This window comes from Elephantulus edwardii, unplaced genomic scaffold (genome assembly GCF_000299155.1).
Source record: "Elephantulus edwardii isolate Elephantulus edwardi_28Jun2011 unplaced genomic scaffold, EleEdw1.0 scaffold00287, whole genome shotgun sequence".
In the NCBI taxonomy this organism is placed as follows: Eukaryota; Metazoa; Chordata; class Mammalia; order Macroscelidea; family Macroscelididae; genus Elephantulus; species Elephantulus edwardii.
This window is the reverse complement of record NW_006400037.1, coordinates 641,386-652,737: the sequence shown is the minus strand read 5'-3', so window position 1 is coordinate 652,737 and position 11,352 is coordinate 641,386.

Here is an 11,352-nt window from a genome sequence, read left to right as displayed (position 1 = left end):
AAGAAGACAAAAATTCTCACCACTGGACCAATCGGTAGCATCAGGATGCATGGCAAAGAGATTGAGATTGTTCACAGCTTCAGTTTGCTTGGCTTCCCGGTCAACACTCTTGGCACCAGCAGTCAGGAAATCAAAAAACGTATTGCGATGGGAAAGTGTGCTGTTAGGGACCTCTCTAACGTACTCAAGAACAACGGTGTTTCTCTGGAGACTAAGGTGTGCCCGATACAGGCCATGGTCTTTGCAATCACTTGTTATGCATCAGAGAGTTGGACAATGACTAGGGAGGACATAAGGAGAATTGATGCCTTTGAGCTGTGGTGCTGAAGAAAGAGTATTGAATGTACCATGGACGGCCAAGAAAACAAACAGATTCATCCTGGAGAGGGTTAAACCAGGCTTCTCCTTGGAGGCAAGGATTCTGGGGCTTCGTCTGACATACTTTGGGCATGTTGCAAGGAGGGACAGGTCCTTGGCGAGGGACATCATGCTTGGTAGGGTGGAGGGACAGCGCAAGAGGGGAAGACCCTCTATGAGATGGATTGCTTCAGTGACTGGGGTAATTGGCATTGGTGTGTCAGAGGCAATGTGATTGACACAGCATAGAGCAGGGTTTAGGGCTATTCTACATAGGGTCACTATAAGTCACAAACGACTCAATGGCACATAACAATGACAACAACCACAACAACTTCAAGAAAAAAATAGGACACAGTATGAATGAATAAGTTAGCTTTTACCACAAAAAAAAAAAACAAAAAAACACACACACACAAACATGCCTAGAGAAATGTAAAATTTTCCCACAAAGAAAGTTTTGCTGGAGAATTCTATGAAACTTTAAAGAGATAATTAACACTGATATTTTACAAATTCTCCTAAGGAAAGAAGGAAGGAAGCTAGGAAGGAAGGAAGGAAGGAAGGAAGGAAGGAAGGAAGGAAGGAAGGAAGGAAGGAAGGAAGGAAGGAAGGAAGGAAATAAAAAGGAAAAGTTTTCTGACTCACTCAGTGGTGCTAAAATTATCTTGATACACAAATCAGACAAAAATATCACAGAAAAAGGAATTGCACATAAACCTTCCTTATGAATGTAGATGCAAAATTCCGCAACAAAACAGTAGTAAACTGAATTCAGAAGCATATAAAAGGAATTATACATCACAACTGAGTAGATTTTTATCTCAAGAACACAGGATTTAAAAAAAATTAAAAAATAAAAGAATACAGGATTTTACAATCACAAATCCAGCAATGCAATACATCATATAATAGAATAAAATACAAATATCACATAACTATTTTAAGAGATGTGCATTTTATATATCACACTTAAAATGGTTAGGGGAGTGACTTCCTCCATTCTTTACCAGACAGCTTCTGGTGTTCGCCTGACCAGTCCAGGACAGAACTGACTTAACTGAGGAAACTACTCCCTTCACTACTTGAGTTACTTAATGCAGCATATAAGACTATAAATGAAGTAATATTTTTCTACACTAGTAATTAAGATTCCAAGATTAATAAAACTGGTTTACTTACAATAACATAAAAAGAAGACATTTAGGAAAAAAAATTACAAAAGAAGTGTGGAAATTGTACCATTTGCAGTGATAAGGCATTTATCCACCCTACTGAAAAAAACATCTGAAGATTCTCCTTTATGAAATGAAAAGCCTTCAGGAGAAGAAAAATTCCATCACATTTTTACACTAAAAGGTCTCCAGTAAAACGGTGGCCATCGCAAGCCCAAAGCTTGCTAGAAAACACACCTTGTCTGTGATCATGGAGCACCCCAAATACGTGCACAGGGCCTTATTTAAATGCGAGAAGACAACTAAAAGATTTCAGACATGTAGAACAAGTTCCCTATACAAAATCTCTAATATGTACATATAGTTATATATATAATTATATATGTGTATAGATATAATGACTGTATATATTTATAACTATAAATATTATGACTGCATAAATACTATATGTATATATACTATAACTATATATATACTGTAAGTCTCTCTATATGTATACTGTAACTATATATATTATAACTATATAGACTATAACTTTACATATATCTATAAGCTTTGACTATATATAGACTATAACTATATATAGACAGTAATATATAGAGACTATAACTATATATAGATAGTAACTATATATAGACTATAACTATATTAGACTATAACTGTAACTATTTGTATATATATATTTTGCATTAGAATGCTGAGAAGCCAAAGTTAAAGGAAGAAATCCATAAATTAAAGAACTGAACACAAAATTTCAAAGGGCAGCTCGGGACGACAAAGCAAGGTACTATAATGAAATGTGCAAAGAGCTGGAGTCAGAAAATAAAAAAGACCAAACTTGCTCAGTATTTCTTAAGCTGAAGGAGTTGAAAAACAAATTCAAGCCAAGAGCGGCAATACTTAAGGATGTTTTGGGTAGAGTGTTAAAAGATCCAAGAAGCATTAAAAGTAGATGGAAAGCATATACAGAGTCACTATACCAGAAAGAATTGGCTAACACAGAAAAATTTCATGAAATAACGTATAAGCAAGAGTCTGTGGTGATGAAGGAGGAAGTTCAAGTTGCACTGAAAGAACTGTCAAAGAACAAGCCTCCAGCATACGAACTGACATATTTCAACAAACATTTGCTGCCCTGGATGTGCTCACTAAGCTATGCCAAGAAATCTGGAGGACAGCCAGTTGGCCAGTTGACTGGAAGAGATAGATATTTGTTCCCATCCCAAAGAAAGGTGACCCAACGGAGTGCAGAAATTATCAAACAATATCATTAATATCACATGCAATCAAGATTCTGCTGAAAATTATCCAAAAATGTCTGGAATAGCACATTAACAGAGAACTGCCAGATGTGCAGGCTAGGTTTAGAAGAGACCGTGTTACTAGGGATATTATAGCTAATGTTAGATAGATCTTGGTTGAAAGCACAGAGTCCCAGAGGAATATATATATCTGTGCTTTATTGACTACGCAAAGGCTTTTGACTGTGTGGATCACAACAAGCTGTGGCTGACTCTGAAAAGAATTGATTGTGCTTATACAAAATCTATACTTGGACCAAATGGCACTCGTCAGAACAGAGTGAGGAGACACTGCATGGTTCAAAATTGGGAAGGGTGTCTGCCAGAGATGTATTCTGTCTCCATACCTTTTCAATCTGTATGCAAAACAGATCATCTGAGACACTGCCCTGTAGGAGGAGGAATGTGGCATCAGGATTGGTGGAAGACTCATCAACAACCTATGTTATGCAGATGACACAACCTTGCTTGCTGAAACTGAGCTTGCTGCAGAAGGTCAAGGACTGTAGCCTTCAATACAGATTGAAACTAAACATCAAGAAAACAAAGATTCTCATCACTGCGCCAATTGGAAGCATCAGTACGGATGGTAAAGAGATTGAGATAGTTAACAGTTTTGGTTTGCTGGCCTCCACAGTCAACACTCTTGGTGCCAGCAGCCAGAAAATCAAGAGATGAATTGCATTGGGAAAGTCTGCTGTGAGGGACCTCTCCACAGTACTGAGAGCATCAGTGTCAGCCTAGAGACTAAGGTGCACCTGATACGGACTATAGTCTTCGCATTGCATGCTATACATCAGAAAGCTGGACAGTGATTAGAGATGATAGATAATTGATGCCTTTAAACTGTTGTGCTGGAGAAGAGTGTTGAATATACCGTGTACTGCTAGAACAAACATGTTTGTCTTGAAGAGAGTGAAGCTGGGCTGCTCCTTGGAGTCAAGAATTCTGAAGCTTTATCTGATATATTTTGTGTATGTTGTAAGGAGGGGCCGGTCTTTGGAGAGAGGGACATAATGTTTGGGAGAGTGGAGAGACAGAGCAGTAGAGGAGGACCTTTGATGAGATGGATCAATTCAGTGATTGGGGTAGTGGGAGTAGGTGTGTTGGAGTCAATCAGGTTTGCACAGGATAGAGCACGGTTTAGGGCTCTTGTACATAGGGTCACTATGAGTTGCAAGAGACTCTACAGGACATAACGATAGATAGATAGATGATAGATAGATAGATGATAGATAGATAGATAGATAGATAGATAGATAGATAGATAGATAGATAGATATAGATAGATAGATGTTGTTGTTATGTGCCGTGGAGTCGCTTGCGACTCATAGTGACCCTATGTACAACAGCTCTAAACTCTGCTCTGTCCTGTGCCAATCTCACTGTCTCCGACACACTTATCCCGTTTGCCCCAGTCACTGAATCAATCCATCTCCCAGAGGGTCTTCCCATCCTGCGCCTGCCTGCCACCATCCCAAGCATTATGTCTTTCTCCAAGGACTGGTCTCTCCTTACAACATGACCACAATATGTCAGACTAAGTCTTAGGATCCTTGCCTCCAAGGAGCAGCCCGGTTAAACCGTCTCCAAGATGAATCTGTTTGTTTTCTTAGCAGTCCATGGCACCCTCAGCACTCTTCTCCAACACCAAAGTTCAAAAGCATCAATTCTTCTGTCCTCCAGCTCTCTGACACATAACAAGTTATTGCAAAGACCATGACCTGTACCAGATGCACCTTAGTTTCCAGAGAGACACTGTCGCTCTTGAGTACTTTGGAGAGGTCCTTAACAGCAGACTTTCCAATTGCAATACGTCTTTTAATTTCCTGGCTGCTGGTTCCAAGAGTGCTGATTGTGGAGCCAAGCAGACTAAAGCTTTGAACAATCTCAATCTCTTCTCCATCCATCCTGGTGCTGCCAATTGGTCCAGTGGTGAGAATCTTTGTCTTCTTGACATTGAGCCTCGATAGATAGATAGATAGATAGATAGATAGATAGATAGATAGATAGATGATAGATAGATAGATAGATAGATGATAGATAGAGAGAGAGAGATAGAGATATAGATCGCTCCACATGAATTTAGGATTACAGTGCAGCTTCTTGACTCTTAGCTACCAAAACTCCCTATAATAAATATACTGAGGGGACTCTGGTGGCACTTTCTTTCTAGCAGTCACTGTGAAAAGTTATTTTTCTATACACGTCTCAAGTTTTGAATATTGGACTTAGAAATAGATCATAATTGCCCTTTACTGTTGTATCACTTTACCTTCACTTTGAAAGAATTGAACTAACTCCCTTCTGTCCACTATTCTTTATCACAATCATCTTCACTTTTTGTGTGTACAGCATTTAAATCCTTGGAAAGTCTTTGAGTTTTTCATTTCTCTAAACTAAAGTAGAATAAAACCCATATGACTCTCACTCAGTTTACCAACAAATTTGACTTAATGACACATTTATGAAAGGCTTCCATTCATAACGAGGGGGATGTCAGTATTAGCTCTTTCACCTCACACAACTCTGTGAGAGTTCTATCATTCTAGTTATTAAAGATGAAGAAACTTATTGTTAAATTGTATAAGAATAATTTTAAAGATGTAGACTTTTGAAAGTAAAACAAAAATTTAAAGAGATGGAACATCTCAGAGGAAGATGGGAAGCCATCCAGAAGGCATAAGCAGGAATAGTTCTAGCAAGAGAGAGGAAAATGTAAGAAAAAAGCGTGAAAATGCTTATTGTAATGTATTGGTAAATATGCATAATTAAACTGATCATATCACAAGTTCCCTCAACTTAGGATAGAAAGAAAATATGGAAAATATCTGACATAAGACAAACAAGCAAATTAGCATCAAGAACAGCTAATCATTGTAGGTAAGAATGGATTAGACCTTAGATCAGTACCAACTGGTCTGTGCATTGCTGTACAGAGGTAACTCGTGGTTGCTGCGATGCTGAACACTGTGACACTGATGTGCCACATTGATAATGGTTACCCATGGCTGACAGTGTCTGCTGGAGCTTCCTAATTAAAACAAGCCTGGAAACAGGAGTGGCATCCACTTCTGAAAGAGCTTGCCTCCAGAAACTCTATGAACAGTGCTCAGGCCTTTCTTTCACAGGGTCACTATGAGTCCTCTATGACTCGACAACACCTAACAACAACAAAAACAACATAATATGCATTACTAAGCAAATTACTAAAATAATAATCCACAAAGATTTAATAAATTTGACTCTATAAAGATTTTTAAGAACATTTTACAAATGTACCAAATTTAGACAAAATTATCAAGCCAGATAGAATTATCTGAAATATTTATGTGACTGATAAAAGATTAATATCATTACTATTTTTGGCTTCTTTTCAACTGATTTAACAAAATCAATCTTTCAATAGAATACAAAAAAGGAACAGATAAAACAATCACTCTCTTTTGGTCTTGGTAGGAGTGTGAATCGTACATTTATAGCATTGGCACCTACAACATTTTAGACATCAATTATAGTTTCAGTTATTTATTTGAAGGAAATATTTTTAGAGAGTATATGTACAAAGTTGTTCCCTGCCATTTTTAAAAATTATTGAGAATTTTAAGCAACAATTTTTCCAAAAAAAGAAAAGGAAGCATCCAAAGAACATAGAATACACAAAGTCACTGTTACAAAATGAACTGACACTTAAAAATGTCAAGATATATCATATGAGCAGGAATCAATGGTGATGAAGAAAGAAGTTGAAGCTGCACTGAAACGTTTGCAAAACAGAAGACTCCAGATATCAGTGGCATACCAATTGACTTATTTCAATTAAGGGTTGCAGCCCTGAATGCACTCAACAGTTTATGCCAGGAAACATAGAGGACAGCTACCTGGCCAAAGGAATGGGTTGATCTAATAGAATGTAGAAAGTATCTAATAATTTCATTAATATCATATACAAGGAAAATCCTACTAAAGATCATTCAAAAATAGCTAGTACAGTACATAGATAAGGGGACTGCCAAAAATTCAAGCAGGATTTATAAAAGGCCGTGGCACCAGGGATATCATTGCTGATGTCAAATGGTTCCTGGCTGAAAGTAAAGAGTACCGGAAGAATGTCTATTTTTACTTTATTGACTCTACGAAGGCATTTGTTTGTGTAGATAATAACAAATTATGGTTGACATTGAGAAGAATGGGAATCTCAGACTCATCTGACATCAGCAATGATATTCTTGGTGCATCAAGGTTATATTCTCTTTCCATATCTATTAAATCAGTATGCTGGGCAAATTATTTGAGAATCTGGACTCTATGAAGAAGAATGTGACATCAGGATCAGAGGAAGACCTTCAAAAGCCTGTGATATGAAGATGACACAACCTTGCTTGCTGAAAGTTAGGAGAACTTGAAGCATTTGTTGCAGAAGATCAAAGAATGCAGCCTTCAATATGGATTGCATCTCAAAGTCAAGAAGACAAAAATTCTTACCACTGGATAAACAATATCATGATTGTTGTGTACTATAGAGTTAGAACTGCCCATAGTTGAACTTCCAGTGGGTTTTCAGAGGCAGTTAATCACACGGGAGGAGATTGCCTATCCTTCTCCCACAAAGCAGCTGATGGCCTTGGACCATGTGCCTTTGGGATTGCAGAACAGCTTCTTGCCACTTAGGCCATTCCTAACATACTGATAGATGGAGAATAGATTTAAATTGTCAACAACTTCATCTTACCTGGATCCCCAATCAACATGCGATTGCACTAAACATATCTGCAGCCAGGTACCTCTCCAAGTTATTGAGGAGCAATGATGTCAGTTTGAAAACTAAGGTGTATCTGATTCAGAATATGGTCTTTCTGATAACTTGCTCCTATGCATCTGAGAACTGGACATTTAACAAGGATGATAGAAGAAGCATTTATGTCTTTGAGCTGTGGTATTGGAGAAGAGTACTGAACATACCATGGACTGCCAAAACAATACATATGTGTCAGAGAAAATGCAGCCAGAGTGCTCTTCAGAGGCAAAGATGATAAAGGTTCACCTCATATTCTTTGAGCATGTTGTTAGGAGATACTATTCATTGAAGAGGAATATCATTCTTAGAAACATGGAGAATCAGCAACGGTAACCTCTTCAACAAATGGTGCTGGAAAAACTAGACTTCACCTGCAGAAAACTGAAACAGGATCCACATCTCATACCATACACAAAAATCAACTCAACGTGGTACAGAGACGTGGGAGTAAAGCCACAAAACATAATGTTCATAAGAGGCAAACAGGGATCAAGCACCAGTCCAAGGTATAAAGAGACTGCCAAATATGACCAGAAATGCACAATCTGAAGAGGATAAAATTAATGCATCAGACCGTCAAAAGATTAAATCCATGTGTACATCAAAAACTTTTCCCAACAGAGTGAAAAGAAAACCCACAAACATTTGGTAATTCCATCTCAGAAAGAGTCTTACAACAAAAATTTACAGAATACCCCTGAACATCTACAAGAAAAAGATTGATAATCCAATTACAAACCGGACAAAAGACATGGAAAGAATTTTCACAGAGGAAGATATTCAAATGGCAAACAGACACATGAAAAAATGTTCCAACTCAGTCCAGTAATAGTGGCAAAGTTTAACAGGGCTGCTAGTAAGAATGAATGGAAATTTAAAGTCTCTGTAAACTTTCCTAAAAATAATAAAAATAAAAAAGAGGAAAAAATATTGGAGAGGATGTGGTGAAAAAGGAACTCTTATACCTTGTTGGTGGGATTGTAAAATGGTACAACCATTCTGGAAGGCAATTTGGCACTTCCTCAAAAAGCTGAACGTAGAAATTCCATATGACCCAGCTATTCCACTACTTGGAATATACTCTAAGAAAATGAGAACTGAGGCACAAAAGGAGATTTGTACACCAATGTTCATAGCAGCATTATTAACTATCTCAAGAAAATGGAAACCTTCCAAATGTCCAAACCACAAACGAATGGATTGAGGAATTATGGTACATTCACACAGTGGAATATTATGCAGCACACAGGAGCAATGATTCTGTAAATTATTACCTAACTTGGGAGGAACTGGAGAGCATTATGCTAAGTGAACTAACTCTGTACCACAAAGATAGATATTGTATAAACTATTATTTTAGAATTAGTGTAAGGATCCAAGAGGGGTGAGAGAGGGTTGGAAGTAGAGGGATGAGGATGTGCAGAGGAAGAGAGGATTGAACATGAGATTGTACAGTTTGATGGGTGGCGGTATGAGGTAATTTGAAGGAATCTGTTCTCTAAAACAATGTATTCAAATTTTGTAAATAAACTCATGTAAAATTTAAAAAATAATAAATAAATAAAAGAGAAGACCCTAGACCAGGTGGATTGACATGGTGACTGCAGCAATGGGTTCCTGTGTGTCCAGAAGTGTGATGATGGAATAGATAGGGTAGGGTTCAGATCTGTTTTCATAATATTGCTACGGTCTCAACAGCATCTAACAATAACAACAACTGTCAAAAAAAAGGTATGAATGAGTTAGTAAATGATACATACTACACTAACAGTTCTCATTATGTAATCATTAAAATGACTATGTAAACCTGTATTTATTCAAATGAAGAGGATAGTTACCATATATTAGGTGAGAACATAGGTGGAGTCCATTCTGTCCACAATTTTTCCTGTAGTATTTTCACTATATCTCCTGGGCCCAGGACTGCATCCAAAACTCTCATCCTTTCTTCTGTAGCTTGCTACAAAACTCTTTCCTTACTCGGGTCTTTCAAAGGTTTTGTTCTTAGAAATTACCGCTGTGTTGCCAAAGTTATTTATGTTGGTTTTTTGTTGTTGTTGTTTTTGTTGTGTTTTATTTTTTTACAGTCGATTGGCAAGATCGTGACAGATAGTGAAGAGATTGAGATTGTTAACAGCTTTAGTTTGCTCAGCTGCACAATCAACACTTTTGGTACCAGCAGCCAACAAATCAAAAGACAAATTGCATAGGGAAAGTCTACTGTCAGGGATCTCTCCGGAGTACTGAAGAGTAACGATATCAGTACGGAGACTAATGTGCACCTGACCCAGGCCATTGTCTTAGCAATTACTTGCTATATGTCAGAAATCGGAACAATGACTAGGGAAGATAGAAGGAGAATTCATACGCATACAAGGAAGTCCAGGAATACCATTATCATTCAGATATATGCACCAACAACCAGAGCCAAGGAAAAGGAAATAGAAGATTTTTACCAACTTTTACAGTTGGATCGATAAAACATAAAATCAAGAGGCATTGATAATAATGGGTGACCGGAATGCAAAAGTTGGGAACAGAGAAGAAGATTCAGTAGTTGGAAAACATGGACTTGGTGACAGAAATGGAGCTGGAGAGAAAATGATTGAATTTTGCACAATCAATGACTTATTCATTGCAAATGCATTTATTAAGACACATAAATGCAGGTTATGAACATGGATTTTACCTGATGGTATGCATAAGAATCAGATCGATTACATCTCTGGAAAGAACCACTGGAGAAGCTCAGTATCATCTGTGAAAAGTAGGCCAGGAGCTGATTGTGGAACAGATTACCAACTGCTCATATGCAAGTTCAAGCTGAAGCTGAGGAAAATTAAACCAAATCCAAGGCAACCAAAATATGACTTTGAGTCTATCCCACCTGAATTTCAGAACCATCTCAGGTACAGGTTTGAGGCCTTGAACACTAATGAGCAAAGACCAGATGAGTTGTGGGAGGATATCAAGGGTATCATCCAGAAAGAGTGCAAATGGTCATTGCAAAGACAGAAGAGGAAGAAAAGACCAAAATGGATGTCAGAGTGGACTCTGAAAATTGCACTGGAGCACAGAGAAGCCAAAGCAGAAGGAAGAGTTCAAGATACTAAGGACTTGAATAGAAGATTTCAAAAGGCATCATGGGAGGACAAAGTAAAATATTACAAGGAAATGTGAAAGGAGCTGGAGTCAGAAAATCAAAAGGGCTGAACTCGCTCAGCGTATCTTAAGCTCAAGGAACTGAAGAACAAATTCAAACCTCGAGTTGCTATAATCAAGGATGCTTTGGGCAGAATGTTAAATTATCCAGAAAGTATTAAAACAAGATGGAAAGAATATACTGAGTCACTCTATCGAAATGAATTAGTAGACACAGAAGAATTTCATGAAACAACATATGAGCAAGAGCCTATGGTGATGAAGGAAGAAGTTCAGGCTGCTTTGAAGGAAATAGCAAAACATAAGACCCCAGGAATAGATGGTGTACCAATTGGCACATTTCACCTAACAGATGCTGCCCTGGATGTGCTCACCAAGTTGTGCCAAGAAATCTTGAGAACAACCACTTGGCCAACTGGCTGGAAGGGTGACCCAACAGAGTGTGGAAACTACAGAACAATCTCATTGATTTCACATGCAAGCAAGATTCTGCTGAAGATTATCCAAAAAAGACTGAAACAGCACATCAGCAGAGACCTGCCAGAAGTCCAGGCTGGGT